General features: G+C 35.7%; 1 protein-coding gene across 2 annotated transcripts in view; it reads left to right on the top strand.

Annotated features, from left to right (window-relative positions):
- ARPP21 (cAMP regulated phosphoprotein 21) overlaps nt 1-19,620 on the top strand; it is a 229,534-nt gene that overhangs the window by 43,820 nt on the left and 166,094 nt on the right. The window lies entirely within an intron of this gene.

Raw genomic sequence — 19,620 nt, 5'->3', positions numbered from 1 at the left:
TGGTTTCCGCAAAGAGTGTGGCACAGTGGACATGATATTTGCAGCTCAACAGCTCCAGGAGAAATGTCAGGAGCAGAATCGTGAACTATACACCACCTTCGTGGATCTCACCAAGGTTTTGACACAGTTAGTCGTGAAGGATTATGGCGCATTATGTCGAAGTTTGGGTGCCCTTACAGGTTTATTCTGATGGTACAACAGTTCCATGATGGCATGGCGGCTTATGTTCTGAGTAACGGTGGAGCCTCAGAGGCCTTCCCTGTTACTAATGGCGTTAAGCAAGGTTGCATGCTGGCACCAACCCTGTTCAGCATGATGTTCTCAGCCATGCTGTCAGACGCCTTTCAGAACAGCTCAGTGGGAGTTAATCTGAGGTACAGAACCAATGGGAAACTGTTCAACCTGCAAAGACTTCAGGCTGTCACCAAGGTAAAGGAGACTGTGCTACGAGATCTCCTCTTTGCTGATGACTGTGCCCTTAATGCAGGATCGGAGCAGGAAACGCAAACCAGCATGGACAAATTTGCAGCCGCTTGTGACAACTTTGGCCTCTTCATCAACACGAAGAAAACTGGAGTGATGTACCAGCCAGTTCCAAAAGCCCAAAATCAAGAGCCTACCATCACAGTAAAGGGACAAAAGCTGCAAGCAGTGGACCAATTTACATATCTTGGTAGTACCCTCTCCTGTGCAGTGACAATTAACATCGAGGTCAACTGTAGAATTGCCAAGGCAAGTTCTGCATTTGGCAGATTGCGGACTAACGTGTGGGACTGCCGTGGAATAAGTCTTGCTACCAAGCTTAAAGTTTACCAGGCAGCAGTGCTAACTATCCTGTTGTATGCTAGTGAGACCTAGACAGTGTACAGGAGGCACGTTAGGCAACTGAACTACTTTCACATGACTTGCCTTTGTAGAATTCTGAGGATCCGGTGGCAGGATAAGATACCAGACACAGATGTCCTCTCCAGAGCAGGCCTATCATCAGTTTACACTCTATTGATGAAAGCCCAGATGCGCTGGGCAGGCCATGTTGTAAGGATGTCAGATCATCGCATCCCTAAACAGCTCTTCTATGGTGAGCTGTCTCAAGGAAAGCAATCACACGGGGGACAAAAGAAGCGATACAAAGACACGTTGAAAGCCTCTCTGAAGTCCCTGGATATTAACACCATCTCTTGGGAACTTCTGGCGCATGATCAACCGACATGGTGACCTTGGTGTACCAGAGTTGCCAGTCATATGAACACAGAAGGACAATCTTGGCACAAGAGAAACGAGCACTCTGCAAAGCCAGAGCTGTAAATGCAGAAGTAACAGTGTCTACATTTCTTTGTTCAGTATGTGGCAGAACATTCCATGCTAACATCAGTCTTATTAGCCACCTACGGACACATCGTTGATGGCCCATAACCCACAAGATGTCAAGGTCTTCATCGAAATCGATGGACAAACAACACATGCTTAAACTGCTTTTACACTCAACAATTACAAAGAACCCTCAGTTTGAATGTATTTGGATTAGGCTGCAATCCATTTCCTGCCAAAAATTTTTTGTGCTTTTTGTCTCCAAAGGTCCTGTTTGCTGCAAAAAGCACTTTCTACCACAGAGAAAATTTTTGTCAGGAAGATGGCATAAGCCCTAACCATTGATCTGAAACCCATATCAGGTTCCAAAATGATTGTTCATTGGTGTTGTTGATTTCACTTAAAGACCTGGTGTCACATTCCCATCCCAAAAGAGTACAGTAAGAATTAAGTACTTTTCAGTGTGCTGCTTTACTCACTTTGCCTAATGATTAGAATTGCATATCCAACTATAACATCAAATTTGAATGAGTTTATATTGGCTACTTGAGGACTGTGTAAAGTCCAGCCAACTTGCTTCACAGCTATACTTTACTGCTGGAAGTTCTCCAATTCATCTTATCCAGGATATAGTCCAGGCAACATACTCCATGTTATGGAGTATGAAATAACATAATTAAAATTCCATACTGCTTAATGCATGCACACACACACACACACACACACACACACACACACACACACAGAGAGAGAGAGAGAGAGAGAGAGAGAGAGAGAGAGAGACAGAGAGAGAGAGAGAGACAGAGACAGAGAGAGACAGAGAGAGAGACAGAGAGAGAGACAGAGAGAGACAGAGAGGTTATAATGTATCTAACTGAAACAGGCAGGAAAGTTAGATACTTAGCAAATTTTGTAGTCATTGATGCAAAAGAATTTTAGTCAGTTAATCTCATTTAACCATTTCCCCATTATCTAAAAGGATAGCCAATCTGATGTTCAGTATGAAAGTTGAATAATATTTCCTTCTTATACAGTTCAATTGTACAATGCAGTGTACAATTGCAAAGGCTAGTAGCTCAGGAAATGGAAGCAAATCTATAGTTTTTTTATATAATGTAATGCCTGCTATAAACTTCCAACTCCATTGAATTGCATCAAGTCAGAACTCCTTAATTATTGTGCCATCTGGGAGCTTTGCAAATGACACAGGGTGTTAAAGACATGCTGAAAGACTATATTTAGCAAACCCTCGTGTCTTCACTGTATGTAATTGGTGGTTCCCATACTTTTTTTTTTCACTCCAAGGATTGCCAGACTCTTCTACGTTATAAGTCTTCTATCTTTCAAGAGAACTCCAAGGCACTTTTCATCTTAATTTGGACGTTGGTTCGTCTTCATTAAGAAAACTTCTTTTCATCTCATTGGAAGGTTTTATTACTATTTATTGGAAAGTTTTGCTTCCTCATACTTTTTTTTTCCTATGGTGGGTGGGTAGAATGGAATCCTCCATTTCATGCATGTTAAACATTCCCACTGTTTCCATTTCCTGGCCAGAAGAAGTGTGATGCTCATGATAACTGCCATTATTGAAAGCTGACCCAAGTGATTGAAATTGAAACGGAGTATGCCGTTCAACTCTTGTATGTTCATGGAAAAACCCTAGAGAACCTAAAATGATCCAGCTACTCCTCCCAGACTTGAATGAATAATTGTAGGTAATAGTTGAGTGGTGCTTATAAATGACATAGAAGGATGACTGTACATTAGCTCTGTTTTTCATCCTTTACCATAGATAACTTGGAGAGGGACAGGCAGAGGACACAGGGAAATTTCATAATAAAAGGTCTCGGTGAGCATGAATGTGATAAAATGTTATAGCAAGCAAATGGGGCTGAGATTTTTTCCTTTTATTTTAAAATAGGATAGAAATACACCACATATTATCTCTGCACTCAAGCTATATTGGATAAGAGAGTTTGTGCTCTGTGGGCTGCACATTCCTGATATAGCAGAAAAAATCTATGTTAGTATCTATTCTTCCACAGTCTGGCATCCCAAAATTAATTACATCCTGTATATCAACTTTTTTGTATCCTATATTAAAAGGTACATGCATTGATGGTAATTGTAGGTTGTCATATTCTGGACATCTGTTTTTTTAGTTCATTATAAATGTAATTTTTATTTTCTTAAGAAAGCAAGCAAGGAAAAATCATATTTATATTGTTGAGCTGCTTTTAATGCAAAGTGCAGAGTATATATTGACACTACAAAAGGCAACTACAAAAAAAGGGGAAAAAAACAAAGCTACCAAAAGAAAGAGCAGTCTTATATCTTTAGAGAAATGGTTTATGAGGAGGAACATCTGGAAAAGGAAAAAAAGTTAGCATATTGCAAAAAGCAAGCAATTATGAGAACATGACAGAAAAAGCAAAATGGGAAATGCATTTTAAAAATTCATTCTTAATTTTTGGTCTTGAAATTGTCATTTTCATTTTAGGATTTTCAAAATAGTGAGCATGCATGTAGCATGTGGTCTAAGATATTTTTTTGATGTTAAATTTATTCATTTGATAAAACCTCTGTCTTTGTGCACTTTTATCTATCTCTTGACATATTGCCCTCTTTCACTCCAAAGTGAAAAGAAAGGTGAGTATGAATTATCAAGATTATGTGGTATTCTCTTCAAATATTATGGAAATTAGCAGCAACTTTCAGTAGACAATCATCCCTGTGTATGATTGCTTTGCTAACTCTCCATAAAATTGCACCACTATTGAAGTAGTACACAGGACAATAGTGGAGATTTGTGGTATTCCAGAAATTGGTCACTATGATGGCTGGGGCTCCTGAGAGTTGTGGTTCAATAATATTTGGAAAGTTGCAGGTTTTTTCCACTGCCAGCACAGCTCAGAGTCACTCTTAAGTCTTGGAAGCATAGAATCCGTGCAGTCACTGAGCTTATCTGGCAAAGCTTTGAAAACTGTTTATTAAACAGAAAGAACCACAATTTGGACAGAATAAATATAGATGCCTTAAACTAAGAATATACTGTTCTTCATATGCAAATTTTAAAAAATGCCTTGGAATGGATATAGATACATATCTGCCACCACCTTTTCCAATTTCACATGGTAGCTTTACTATGTGTTTAAAATAAGAAGGTGTTGGCACTGACTATACTTGTTTACTTATTTGTGTTGTGTAATGAAGATTTAAACCAGAATATTAGAAGTTTTGAATATAATTAAGATATTGATGCCAATTTGGGGAAGATAAGTGGGGTTTCTGCCAGCCTATGTAATTTAACCTGCCTGAAATTCAAATAATTTCATTCTGGGAGCCTCACTACTTCCTAATCAGACATTAATTCCTGACAGTGAGAACAATTAATCAATGGAATGGCTTGACTCCAGAAATTGTGGTCCTCTATCACTGGAGGTTTCCAATAAAAGATTAGACAACCATTTGTTCAGAATGGTATAAGGTTTCTTGTTCAAAAGAAGAGGGAATTTGACAATCCCTTCCAATCTTATTATTCTATGTTCTATGTGCTATGTTCTCCTATAGAAATCTTAGAGAATGATTGTGAGGCAAAACAGAAGGAGAACGCACTATACCCCTTGTTCTGTTTTGAGGAAGAGGCATTGAGAGGAAGCACGGGTTCAAACAAGTCCTCCTTTATTCCAAACAGCAACAGAACTGCTTACAAAATGGTGTGGTTCCCTTTTATTGTCCCCCTCCAAAGTACCTTGCTGGCCAATCACTGCAAGGGCTTTTTCCTGCCTTGCGCATGTGCGCAAGGCTGGAAACAGCCTTCCTGGTCCCGGGCACCCACATGGTCTGCCCAGGCCAATCGTTGCAGCCTGCATCTGCAGGCCCAGGACATAACACCCCTCACCTTGAACAGCAAGATGAGTGGCATATAAATTTTATAAATAAATGTATAAAGGTTTGAGCTCCTCAGTGAAAGGCACAATCTAAACCTAATAAATAAATAAATAAATAAATCCATATACTTTGCCTGTGACTGTCTTTTATATTTATATTTCTTTATTGAGATATGGTAAATTGTTTGCAACCAATATATTTTCAGATTTTAGCAACCTTCTGGATGAGAATAAACAACAGGTAAGAATCTTGATCTAGAGGTCCATGGGATTTAATGAAATGATTATTTTTAATTAATTGGCAACAAATGCAGAACAAAATATGATCAAGCAATAATTCAAGCAAAATTGTAAACATCTGGACAAATATTTTAAGTCTCAAGAAATACACAGATCCTATCCAAAGAGGCTTATGGTAAACCTAATGATGAACTTCTAGCATAATAAGAAAAAACAATTATAAGTAGATAAAAATCTTGATATCATTACTTGTTAATATAATTTAACATGTGGTTATAAATTAATGACTAAAATCAGGTGTTATAAATTAAGTTTTTCATAATCACTCTATCATTTTTAAAATACTTTTTCTTATTATGTAGGACAGTATCTACTTAATGAGCATCAGAAGTTCCTTTCCACCCCAGATGGTCTAGAATGCTTTGATGTGGAAATCTAAAAGTTGGTGGTGGGGAATTATTGCAAAATAGCCAAAATAATCCATTCAGCAATCTGAACAAGTAATGGTATCTTGCAGTCTTTGGCTGATCTCAGAAAGCAAACTCAAAGTAGAATATTATGTGAATTATATGTTATCAAAAAATCCCAAGGATACAGGGATACAGGAAACAATCTAGAATCTTGGTCATTGGACAAAGCAATTGTTAAGCAAAATAACATGTGACTGCTTTGCTCAATGAGTGCAATCCTTGTTTTTCTAGTTGCAGTCGTTAAATGGACCACTGGGACGAACATCTAGTCCTCCCAGGCATGATAGGACAGGGAAAAGACCCACACCTCTCACCATACCTTGGAAATAGTAAAGTAATAGTAGTAAAGTTGGAAGGGACCTTGGAGGTCATCTAGTCCAAACCCCCAGCTCGGGCAGGAAACCCTACACCATTTCGGACAAATGGCTGTCCAGTCTCTTCTTAAAAACTTCCAGTGTTGGAGCATTTACTGCTTCTAGAGGCAAGCTGTTCCACTGATTAATTGTTCTCACTGTCAGGAAGTTTCTCCTTAGTTCTAGGTTGCTTCTCTCCTTGATGAGTTTCCACCCGTTGCTTCTTGTCCTGCCTTCAGGTGCTTTGGAAAATAGCTTAATTCCCTCTTCTTTATGGCAGCCCCTGAGATATTGGAATACTGCTATCATGTCCCCCCTTGTCCGTCTCTTCGTTAAACTAGACATACCCAATTCTCGCAACCGTTCCTTATATGTTTTAGCCTCCAGTCCCCTAATCATCTTTGTTGCTCTTCTCTGTACTCTTTCTAGAGTCTCAACATCTTTTTTACATCGTGGTGACCAAAACTGGATGCAGTATTCCAAGTGTGGCCAACTGTGGGCACTCTCCCGTTCCACCAGGGAGAATGGTCACAAAGGTGCTAGTGTTTGCTAGCATTTTTGCCAGATTTGAGGTCTGTTCTCCAGCATAGTAAGGGATTTCTATTTTTGAACCTTCTGAAGGAAAGGAGAAAAGGCTAGTGAATGCCAGCCTCCTGAGCATTTCATAATGCTGCCATTTATTAGCATTTCCCCTTTGGAGAGTAAGGGAAAGTGCTAGTAAATGCTACTGATCTGAAAGGCACAGAATGCTGGTTTTCATCATCATTTTCTCCAAATTTGAGATCTTTTTCTCCATCATTTGGAAAGATTTTACTTCCTTGCAAGGAGAGGAAGGTTAATCCCTCAGAACACTGGGGGAGCAGATCTCAAAGCCAAAATCCTCTCTACGTTTGTCTTTCTGGGGAAGCTGGCAAAGAAAACTGAAAATGGCAATCATATGAATGTGGCACCTGGGAACTGGACATAAATGAAAACAGATTGCCAAGAACCAAAAAAATGTGGTCATGTGACCTGGGGGGGCAGAATGATGTTTTAACTTAGCCGGAGGTGTTTCCAGATGATAAAGCACTCATTCTGTCATCATTGTGACTGTGAACGGTTGTTAAATGACTGGTTGTAAATTGAGGACTATTATGCTTAATATTTTACAAGTTATCGGAAAACACAACACCGAGCAGAGATATTGTAGAACAATTTCTAAAAATGTGTGATAGTTATTAGTGGTTTCGATATAAACACAGTAAATAACAAGAGGGACGGAGGGAAGAAGAAAGGGAAGGGAAGCGAAGGGAGGAAGGGAGGCAAAAAGGAAGAAAGAAAGGAAGGAAAGAAGGAAGGGAGAGTGGTTCAGATTACATGTGGAAATAGATTATTAAGGATGGCAAACAAACACATCTTGGTTATAGCTATGAGTTGTAATCGCAATAACTTATTTTGAAATGTCTATCCATTTTGAACTATTAATAGTTATTCTAAAAGTTTTAGAGCAAGCATTTAATGAACAATTAGGAACTGCCAATCGAGTATTAAGAGACATATTTGACACCAACAAGACCAAGAATCACAAAAGAATATAATCCCCAATTAGAAGATATATTCCTAGAAACTGTGCAGGAAGAGACACTGCAATCTGTTTTGTCTAATACACTTCACATTTTTATAAGAATGACTATAAATGAGAGTAACTTGCAATTTTAGAAGATACCCAAAATTGCTCTTGTAATAACTTTTCAGAGTGGCATATCCAATAGTTTTAGAACTTTAAATACTATATTTTAATTAATATTAGATCAAACCACAAGTCAGATAAAATTACTATCTCATATTGGAAAAATAATAAAAGGTCTCATGGCAAAAAATACATAGCAAGTTCATTTCTAAAGCAAAATTTGAATCCTGCATCTCCCAATGTTTGTTTAGTGCACAATGAACATCTATCTATCTATGGCTGGTAGTCTTATGGGGTTCAGTTCTCAGTATGGAAGGAGATAATGGCAATAAAATGTACCTTGACAACTTTTGTCCTACTTTATTCAATAATTTTCTGTTCTCAGTCACATCTATGCTGTCTATAATGATTTTAGTATAATTAAAACAACAACGATGAAATAGCTACATTGCTATGCATTCATACTCAGTCAGAGACTGGATAATAAATATAACAACATCATAATACCAACGTGAAATTAAATTGCATTACACAATGACATAGCTGAATGTATATGAAGCAGCTGATGGGGCCACCAACCAAAATTGCCAGTGTTACAGCTTTTGAATAAATCTCAAATGAAATAAGGTCTTAATTAGACCTGGAAAGAATATTGTGTTGAATACACATTTCCTCCAAAAGTCCTGCAGGCTCACAAATATCATTTATATAATAAAGGAAAATTGGTTTGAGATCATCAATTGTAGCCAAGCATGATGAATAATGGCAAATAGTGATAAAATTGGACATTTAAATTGTTCAGCCCCAACTTCATTGTGTTTCATCTATTGGTTAGTTCAAGGCTACATTGGTCAGGTACTTGCACACAGGAAGGAGACATTTTCATTGCAACATCTTGAAATGTAGGTAATTTGCTAAGGGAAAAACATGGACACTACAGATCTTTTTCCAGAGGAAAAAAAACTGCTGTTGATGGAAGGACATATATATCCCATATCATTACATATATATGTAATGATAAATTACACTAGCATCATTCTTTCTTCATCCTGTAAATGACAGCAGAAAGGCAAAAGGTAAGCTGCATGCTATTCTGTCATTTCCAGCAGCAGTGGGCTGCTTCTCACTAGCAGCAGCCTTAAAACTGGAATGAAACTGCAATTCCTACATTAGAGCCATCCACAGCTAACCACAGTAATGACAAGAGGTACATTATGATAATGGAGGCAAGCATTACCCTTCATACTGCAACACTGTACACAATAATGATTTACTACCTTGGTTGCTAATTCTTCATGGGAAAATTACAGCACTCCTATGAGCTGAATGGTTTAATGGTTCAAGATCCTAATCACAAGGATCAAAAGTAGGGAATCATAATGACTTTGATGTGGCTGTTTGGGCTAGAATCTCTGTGTCTGATTATCTTGTCTTGGTGATGATGATTCTTTGTTAAGCATAGAGGAGAAATTAATTGTCCTGTGGGAAGAGGAGGTATCCATTATTGCAGCTGTCCATTAAATATGTCATCAAGGGGATTTACATCACTTGAATAATGTAAATTATGCAAATTGTGTCATTTTATGTCATTTTCCTGGTGACATCATAAAGTAAATTGATGCAAATGTTGTAGTTTGCATAATGGATCATTATGCAAATGACATATATTACCAGAGAAACTGAGTACAGGGTATGCAAGATCTGTACTGTTAAAATCCATAAATTGAGATTTCACAATATTGCTCTATATGCAAATATAGGTTTGCCTATCTACTTTGCTATATGTACCACTATTTAAAATGGTTTTCATACTGATAAATAATAATGTATTAAAATTCAGACTGCACATCATAAACTGTGACTGCTTTTGCACATTATCTCATTGCAGTAGTATATTTGTGAAAGTAAAAAAATTCAAATGTAGTAACACACACAACAAAGAATTTGCATAGCACAAAGAATAGTGAATAGTAGATTGAACAGTGAAATGCACCACTGAAATAATAAATTATTGCAATATAGCACACAGAAGCAATAGAAAACTGAACTGAAAACTGAATGCAATTGAAATCTATTTTAAGAAATAGAAAAAAAAAATGGGTCAAATCGATGAGGAGAAACTCCGGAGATGTGTGAATCAATCAAAATATGATTCAATTTCAGAATTCAAAAAGAAGAACATTTGAAGGAAACCAATTTGATATTTGAGATTTGATTCAATAAAAGTTGAAGACTTTATTCATATGAATGTATAAATTCATAATGTATAAAAATATAATACACATTAAAATATCAAGAAATCTGAAGTTGCTTACTTACTTTATTTTGAAAAATGCAATAAAATATTAGAAAAGATTAGATAAATTCTTTCAATGCATGAGTTGGGGCAAACAGGCGGTCAGAATACAGCAATAAATATAATCACATTGTGAGGCAAGTTCTGTCTCTTTTTTTAATGTACACAGAAATGTCACACATGTGCCCCAAAAGGGGTAGAGCTTGCAGCACACATAGAAGCACTATTCTAACAAAAACATAGAGATTCTGCACATGATGCTCAAAATATCATTTAAATAAATTTGAAATATTTCTTCTGCAGTTTGTAAAAGGCAGGCAATAGGACAGTACAGCAACATCAAACTGCTGAATAATAGTCTCTATAGAAGGCTGATTAAATTTACTGTATCTGAAGTCTTCCCAGCTCCTCACCACCATTATAACATGTACTTTTTGATTGTGTCTCTGGTTTCTTCCTCAAGCTCACCCTCAGCCTTTTGATTAGATAGACATCTAATTTACATTTCTGGATCTAATTTACATTCGTGGCCCAATAGTGCCCTCCTTTGTGATTTTGTGGAGTAATCTAGTCTTCTAGTGTTTCCAATATTAGGGTTTATACTCTTTAATATAAGAGCAACATCCTCCTAATGTACTATTCCCTGTACTTGTATTTAGGAATGATAGTAACTCATTGATTCTAAGTCTCTATTTTCTTTCACATTAAAGTTATAATTCTCCATCTTTGCCCAGAGAATTTTACCAGTGTCATAGAAACACTTTTTCAAATGGTGTTGCCATTTAGCAACTTTTCATGTCATAACTATCACTTCCACCATTCACCCAATTCTATTGTTGTCCCCGCTATAGTATACATTGCCCCAAACTAGATGTTGCCTGCCATCCTTTATTTTTTTTCTCCTGTGATTAGTTAAAATATGGTTTATCATTCTGTGGGGGAATGCAACTCTTCATAGCCTATTTCCATTTCAGTGCAAATAGAGAACATCTTTGAGGTGCAGATTTAGTTTGTCTCTCACTACAAAGGTAAATTCCTCTGCTGTCGCCACCATATCTTTTACATATTGAACTTTCCAAGGTCTGCCTTGGAAGTATGGAACAATACTTGAGTATGAAATAGAGAACATGTTTTTCTTTCTTTTTTATATTTTTATTAAAAGTTTTAAAAACAAAGGTAAAAACTAATGCAAACTAATATAAAGTAAGGAAGAAAAAAGAAATAAAAGAGAAACCTGAAAGTGCAAGAAAGAAAAATAGAAAAAATATACAAAATAACAGCTTCCAATCTTTGTATAGCAATTATAAGCACAATAGCATATTTACCTATTTTACTTACATTGTGACTCATTTCTTTCTATTATCCTGAGATTTATAAGTGTCAGTCTGCTAGCTAGCAGCTTAAATTTAGTTTCTAATACTACCCAACTACATTTCCTAATGACATTTATATCGTTGTGTATAATGATTAGGGCATTTTCCAGAATTATCCTGAAGCTCATCTGGATAGTATGACCTTTGTTCTAGCAATCTGCAACTCATCATCCAATGTACATAATCACTACAAATATATATCTTGCTTTTCTAATTATTACATTGCCCACACCTTTTACACATCAGAAGTATATTCTGGCTGTGAAAGAAAATGGCTCAATGATCTCTCTCATTAGAACATCTTCTTTATTCATGAAATGATATTTTCCTTTCTGAAGACTCTCGTTCTCCCTGACAACAAGGAGGTACCATTCTGAGAATGGAACAAACCTCATATTCCTCTGCATATCTCTTCTGCCAGAGAATGAACTGTTCCCTGAAATCTAGGAGCACATTGCTCCAAACACAATTTTGTGTCCATCAATTTTACATTGTCTGCAAATCTCCTTTCTCTTGTTGGCATTCTGTCCTCATTGTTGTATTGAGACAAAGGAGAGAACCTAATGGAATTTAAATTATTAGTTATGGATAGAAAAATCTGTCATCAAATAATAAAACCATGTTATTCTTTACACAAACAGAACAATTTTTTGGATGTGCAGAAAAAAACAAAATGCTCTTTATTTTTTGATATTTCAATTTGGTTCAATGATTTAAAAAGCTCAGTTTGACATTCCATTATTTTACTTTTGAGGCCTTGCATTGGTCAATTTATTTACTTAGCAGATCCAATTAATGATTTGTCATTCATCTGGAAACCTTTTTAAATATCATGATTGATCTTTTCTCATCTAGATTAAGCTTTTTTTCCCATCAAAGAACAGTTTAGCATGAGATGTGAGATGTTCTTGCAAGTGTGTGTGTGTGTGTGTGTGTGTGTATTCCTGTTGTTGTCTCATTTCACTCTAGTATCCCAAGAAGGTGTCTTCATAGACACTTTCATTTTGCTAAAATATATACTCCACGAGCATTATACCTTATTAAGTGGATAGAATGTTGTATTCTTGGATCAAAACTTCCTATTTGGTATACGGCACACTTATATAGAAATTCAAGTTTAATTGTGATTAATGACCACCAAAGTTAAAAATAAAAACCTCAGAAACAATGGCCAAACACAAGAAAGACAATTTTCATATAAAACTTAAAAATAAGACTTAAAAAAGAGAAAAAAATAAATAAAATACAATAAAATATTACTGTAGTTAAGATCAAATAGAAATTGAGTAAAATAGGAGTGCAGTAAAATAAAATGGGAAAAAACTTCATAATTTCATCAAAAATAGAACGTCTTATGCCTTCTTAGAGAAATTACTACAGATAAAACTTTTCCTACTATGACATGTAGAATGGACCTCTTTTTCCTAACTAGACTATGGATTCTGTCAGTAAGTGGTAAAGGCGTGCTTGCTTGTAAATTAATGTAGAGAGGATAATGGAAAAATACATCTCTCAGCGAATGCATAGAGACCTACTGCATCTCGTATTTAGTAGTTGAGGATAAAATGTTAAAATGAACCTAGGAAAATGCTCTAAAAAGACAATCACTGATGAATAAATAGTTTACAGGTATAAAAAATTTACAGTTTGGAATCCAGTACTGAAAATAGATTGTAGCACCCTTATCTGTTCTGCCATGCAAATGTCAAAGGTGCTTTGACAGATTTCAGCTTTAGTTCAGTCTAAATCTAGAGGCAGCACAGAAGGCTGCAATAACGTGTCAGTTGAGATATTTTTTATTTCCCTTTGATCAAAAAGTCATCAAGGGCCAATAAGCTATTAAAAAATCTGGAACTAAACCAATAAGAGACTTGTCTATGGAGGTTCTCAGTCATCGAAGTATGGTTGTTCCAAAGGTGCTTTTTTTCAGGAGGCAACTGGACTTCATTGTGCGTATGTGTGTTTTAAAGATGTTTCGCTTCTAATCCAAGAAGTTTCTTCAGCTCTAGCTAGATGGTGGAGGGGTGGAAGGATTTATGCTGCCACTTCCCAGTATCTAGTCAGAGCTAAAAAAATTCTTGGATGAGAAGTGAAACATCTTCAAAAGAAACACAAAAAAAGTCCAGTTGCCTTTGGGATAGTAAGAGACTTGGCAAATGCATGGCTATTTACAGGAAGATTAAAGCAATTGAAATGTAGCACGGATCTCAGAAGCATGTTCGTGAGAATCTAGTTTGAGCAATGTTTTTGAAGCATGTTAAGTGCATATCTGTGCACCATACAACCTTTGAGAATAGCTGCTCCTTTGAAAAGCTTCATGGCAACAGTTTGCATTGCACCTCTTTGAAGTGAAAAAAGCCCAAATATTATTGTTGGCTTTGGCAGGAAGGATTCTAATTTATTCCTACAAGGCTCTGCAGGCTTGAAAAATTACAGCAAAGTATCTGAAAGTTTCAATTTATTTTATTATTTCCAATTTGTGAATTGTGTTTGTGATGAGTAGACAGAGAAAACCATAATTTTATTCATACAGAGTTTGATTGCTAGCCCATTCTCCTACAGACTTCTTCTGAGGTCAACATATTTAAGTAAAAGAACAGCTGTTTCATCAGCAAACCACAATACTGCTAAATGCTTCTCACTAAGCTTAGAAGTGTGGAATTCATTTTCAGTTAAAGAGTTACCACTGAATTTAACCAAATATTAAACAACTAGAATAGAATCTATCACTTTTAATAGATTGGAACATCTGCAATAAAGTGGCAGCTCTATCATATTTAACTTGAGTATCTGTATTTTAATAGAGCATCCTAATTAGGAAGGGCAACCACTCATAATATAGATGTGAGGCAGAGCTTCCACTGGAGTCTGCCCCTTGAAATAGAACTGAAGATCAGGGTGATTGTCTTTGAGTCCTTAATCATTTAGTGAGGAGGAAGTAGGAAATGACATAGATAAAAATCAGTTTTCCACATTTGACAGCAACTGGAAATGTCCAGTTATCAAAATAGCATGAGCATCTCTTGCTGTTATATAAATTCAACTATTATTTTTTTTACATTTATAACTTTTTGATCAAAACAGATGGAGTCAAAAGGGCTATTTCTGAACTATTATAGGAACTGGAGCTTTTGTAATCTTTGTGTCTCTTTAGAAATGCACAAGGTACAGGGAGCAAATAGGAAGTACTAAAAACTTTAATAGAGAAATAAAATATAATTTAGTAGGTATTACCGAAAATTAAATAGGTAGAAGGATGAGGGGGGACATGATAGCAGTGTTCCAATATCTCAGGGGCTGCCACAAAGAAGAGGGAGTCAAGCTATTTTCCAAAGCGCCTGAAGGCAGGACAAGAAGCAATGGGTGGAAACTAATCAAGGAGAGAAGCAACCTAGAACTAAGGAGAAACTTCCTGACAGTTAGAACAATTAACCAGTGGAACAACCTGCCTCTAGAGGCAGTGAATGCTCCAACACTGGAAGTTTTTAAGAAGAAACTGGATAGCCATTTGTCCAAAATGGTATACGGTTTCCTGCCTGAGCAGGGGGTTGGACTAGAAGACCTCCAAGCTCCCTTCCAATTTTATTATTATTATTATTATTATTATTATTATTATTATTATTATTATTATTGTTGTTGTTGTTGTTGTTGTTGTTGTTGTTTTGTTGTTGTTGTTATTATTATAGTTTATAAACTTCAAGGCTATTTCTAGATGGTATCAGAAAGACTGGGGGAGTATTATTTTTAATATCTATAAAGTTGTCACCAAATTAAGGCTTTTCACAGCCAAGGATACAATGAAGATAACATCATGGGCACAAAGAGAAAATAAATATACCCAAAGCATTTGTCATAGAAGAGAAAAATGTGAACATGATCCATGTCTCTGCTCTGTTTTCTCCTGATTCTGAAAATGATAAGCTTTCTCCTTCATCTTATTTCTTCCAGAAAGAAAAATAATACTTTCTCTCTTTTCCTCCATCACAAGAATGGAAAATTCATAGATATGGGCTTTATGTTGGCATATCATATGTACTTAAGCATCTTTCTTTAGATACCCTTGATCTATGACTGAATAAAAATTTCTGATTCCTGAGATCTTCTTAATAACAAGATCTTCTTGTTATTATTCATCTCTGTGCTTTGCTAAATAGTGACATTAGTAAATAAACTGGAAGATTTCAATCATAGAATCATAGGGCTGGGATAGACCTTGGAGCTCTTCTACTCCAATCCCAGCCCATGGAAGGAGTACTATTTCAGTCAAATGAATGTCCTTTTTTTTTTCTTTTTTTAAACTCCAGTTATGGACTACCCACAACTCTGGGAGGCTAGCTGTTCCATTGGTTAATTGCTCTCATTGTCAGGAAATTTCTCTTTAGTTCTAGGTATGATCTCTCTTCAATGAGGTTTCACTCATTGTTTCTTGCCCTGTCCTCAGTGCTTTAAGAACAAATCTATTGAATCAGCTCTGTGATTGTCCTTCAAGTACTAGACGACAACTGTCACATCACCCCTAATCCTTCCCTTCATTAGGCTAACCATACCTAGTTCCTTTAAGGTTTAGTCTCCAGATTCATCATCTTTGTTGGTTTTCTCTGTACTATTTCAAGGGTCTCTTTTTTGTATTGTAGTGACAAGAACTGAATGCAGTATCCCAAATGTAGCCTCACTGGTGCAGTATAGAGTGGTTCTATCACTTGCTGTGATCTTCATGCTGTTTCTCTGTTGATGTAGCCTAGGACTGCATCGTTGTTGGAGGTTTTTTTGGCAGCTGCAGCACACTGTTGATTCATATCTAAGTGATACTCTAAGACACCTAGATCTCTTTCTCTCAGTTACTACTGTTGAGCCACATACCATTTACTCTTTACCTGTGCATTTTTGGTTTTTCCTGCCTAAGGCAGGACCTTACTTTTCCTACCACTGAATTGCATCTTATTGGATAAGCCCCATTTCTCTAGACTGTCAAAATATGAATCTTGATCTATCTTCCAAACTGTTAGCAATTCTCCCCAGCTTAGTGTGGTCTGCAAATTTAATGAGCTCTGCTTCTATTCCTTCATCTAGATTATTTATGAAGATATTGAAGAGTACTAGGTCCAGGAGACAACTTTAAGGTATCTGCTGCAAGCTTCCCTCCATGTAGATTGAGGACTATATGATGAGTGTGGTTTGTCAGCCAATTATGAATCCATCTGATAGTGATGCTTTCTATCTCTTATTTTTCTATCTTACCAAGAAGTAGTTGTCTACTTTGACAAATGGCTTACTTAAGTCTAGGAATATTATATCTACAGCATTTCCTTGATCCACTAATTTGGTCACTTCAAAGAGGGCAATAAGGTTGGTTTACTTTTTAGGATATACAATGCATAATTTTCAGAATGCAGGAATGGAATTAATGGAATTATTAAGGGCATTTCCATACCACACTATATAATTTGCACACCACAGTAGTAAATAAACCCATCCATCTTCTACTTCATATGAAAAGGAAAGGAAAGAAATGTGAAAGCTCAAACAGCCTAGAACTTTACATGCCAGGCCCTTCCTTGCACAACAGAAAAGAGAGGAAAAACATTTTGTCAACATTCCTTTTAAAGAACTAGTAAGATAGCTGAAAGTCATTTGTTGAGAAGGGTATTGAGCAGAAAGTTCCCTCCAATGGAGAAACTGATTGGTCTCCAGTCCAAGATTTGAAGTTTTGGGATTTTGGGGTATATGTGTGTGTGTGTGTGTGTGTGTGTGTACACATATACATATATACATACATACATACATACATATACATACACATACACATACCTATACCTATATATGTGTGTGTGTGTGTGCGCGTGTGTGCATGTGTGTGTGTGTGCAATTTGTAATAAACTGACTAAGCAAATGAACTTAGCCAAGAATGTGGGATCACAGAGGTATGAATCTACTTTTAAATTGAGAGAATAGCCACAGACCTATGAATCTATTAGCCGTATTCCACTGAATCAGTCTGATTCTTTAAATTTCCAGAATAAATGCTAATGATAATCTATACATACTTTTCTCCTTATCTATAACTATATCCATATCCCACTCTGTGCCGTATAAGTTATATGGAGTTGTGAATATTAGTTGCGGGCTCCAGTCTTTTTAGGGAGTTCTATTATCCAAGTTCCAAGCAGGGATCTTTATCAGATAAAGTGGCTACTGAATGTATTTATTCCTTAAACACAATCACTTCATTGTATATTCAAAATAAAGGATCATAAGTACTTTACTTGTTAATATATTATGGCATATGACAGTGATTTATTTCTCTTTTTTTTTCTTTAAAAACTTTCATTACATTTTCCTTTACTTCAGGAGCAAAAGCTTCCTCCCCTCTATTTTTCACATCACAATAATCAATTTGGTTTCAAAGGCAGTGATTGACCAAGCGTTATCCAGTGGTTGAACAGAGGAAAGAGAAAGCTGTTATTCTCCCTTAGGATGAAAAGCCTTTAAGGTCAAATCTGTTAGTAAATCAATTTACCCCAAATTCATATTTTTCTAAACTCTTTCATTTTCCTTTGAATGTTTGCAGTGAGATCTACTCACATTTAGGTTTTTCTAGCCCATAACTAATGAAATGGTAAATGAAAACTTATATTTGTTAGCTGATTTCTACCATGCACAAAGTATTGCTTTCAGGAAAGCATAGAAATTAATTTAAACTAAATTGTGCAGGATAAATAAATAATTAAAAAATAAGAAATGTCTATTCTTGTACTTACATGCATTGGTTTTCTTTTAACTTAATACAATTGAAACATGTGTTTTGTGCATGGCATCATGAAATGGGGTCCTAAGGCCATAGACACATTTATCCAATCTGTTTATTTTAACTAAAAGGTTTTGTGTTAAACTTGACTGAAAAATTACTTGAAGGGATAGGAGGTTTAAGAAAGCCTTTAGGCCTTGCAATGGGCCTATTTATGCCCACAACAGAGGTGATTTTATACACACACACACACACACACACACATATTGATTTTTTTTAAAACTAACAACCTTAGTGCTTAGTAAACAGCATGTTGTCTGGATTCACATTTCACAACAATCAATAATAGTCAATTTCTATCATATTGTACGGCTTTCCTTGATTTTCTCTTCTTCCTATATTGTTCTCTTTTGCAAACATTAAGTTAGTACAGGTCTTAATATAAACATTTTTCTAACATTTGTCCAATTAATAATAGCATCAATATAGAATTTCTTTTCTAGTTAGTCTTCTTAGTTGCATTATATGTCCTGTTTTCAACGTTGTCATTTAGACTTTTTCCCTACAAAATTTGAATCATTTTTATCTGTTAAGATTTTCACAAAATTGATTTATGGTTAAATATCTAAGCTGTTTCCCTCACAATTATCCTCCAACAATTACATTTCTCATATCATTAAAAACATACAATACTACTCAGAATAAGAAAGAAGAAAAAGAAAAATATATCTCTCTCAAACTAAAATGCATTTATATCCCCCATTTTTCATTTTTAACTCTATTCCATTTGATATTTACTAATTAAATAATCCATGTTATATTTTAACCACATTCAAACACTTAATCTTTAAAAAGACAGTTATATTTCTTATATCATAAAAAAAAATCTTTTAACTCTATTCCATTCAATAGTTACTGGTTGAGTAGTCCATATTGTATATTAATCATATTCAAACAAATGCTTAATCTTTAAAAATTGTTTCCGATAGGTTCAACCTTCTGATCCCTTGAATCTGATTTTAGACTTTTTCTTTCGCCAAATGGCTTTTCTTATCCATCTATTCTACTTAATTAAAAAGTCTTGCCATTTTCCTATAGATGTTATTAAGGATGGGAGGGGCAAATCAGGTAATATGTTGATTTCTTTTATCTTTTTTGCCTCTCATTGTAGGTTTTTTAGTATCTCTGTCAGGTTTTCTTCTTATCTTCGGCTTTGTTTTGTGATTCTGGGGTGTGGACTATCTCTTCTGGTTCCAGTGCTTCAGTCACGTCTTGT

This window comes from Crotalus tigris, unplaced genomic scaffold, assembly GCF_016545835.1.
Source record: "Crotalus tigris isolate CLP2741 ecotype Arizona unplaced genomic scaffold, ASM1654583v1 scf7180000017666.379230911805:20528666, whole genome shotgun sequence".
Lineage (NCBI taxonomy): Eukaryota > Metazoa > Chordata > Lepidosauria > Squamata > Viperidae > Crotalus > Crotalus tigris.
The sequence above is the reverse complement of the archived record's forward strand: the minus strand, read 5'-3'. Positions and strand labels throughout refer to the sequence as shown.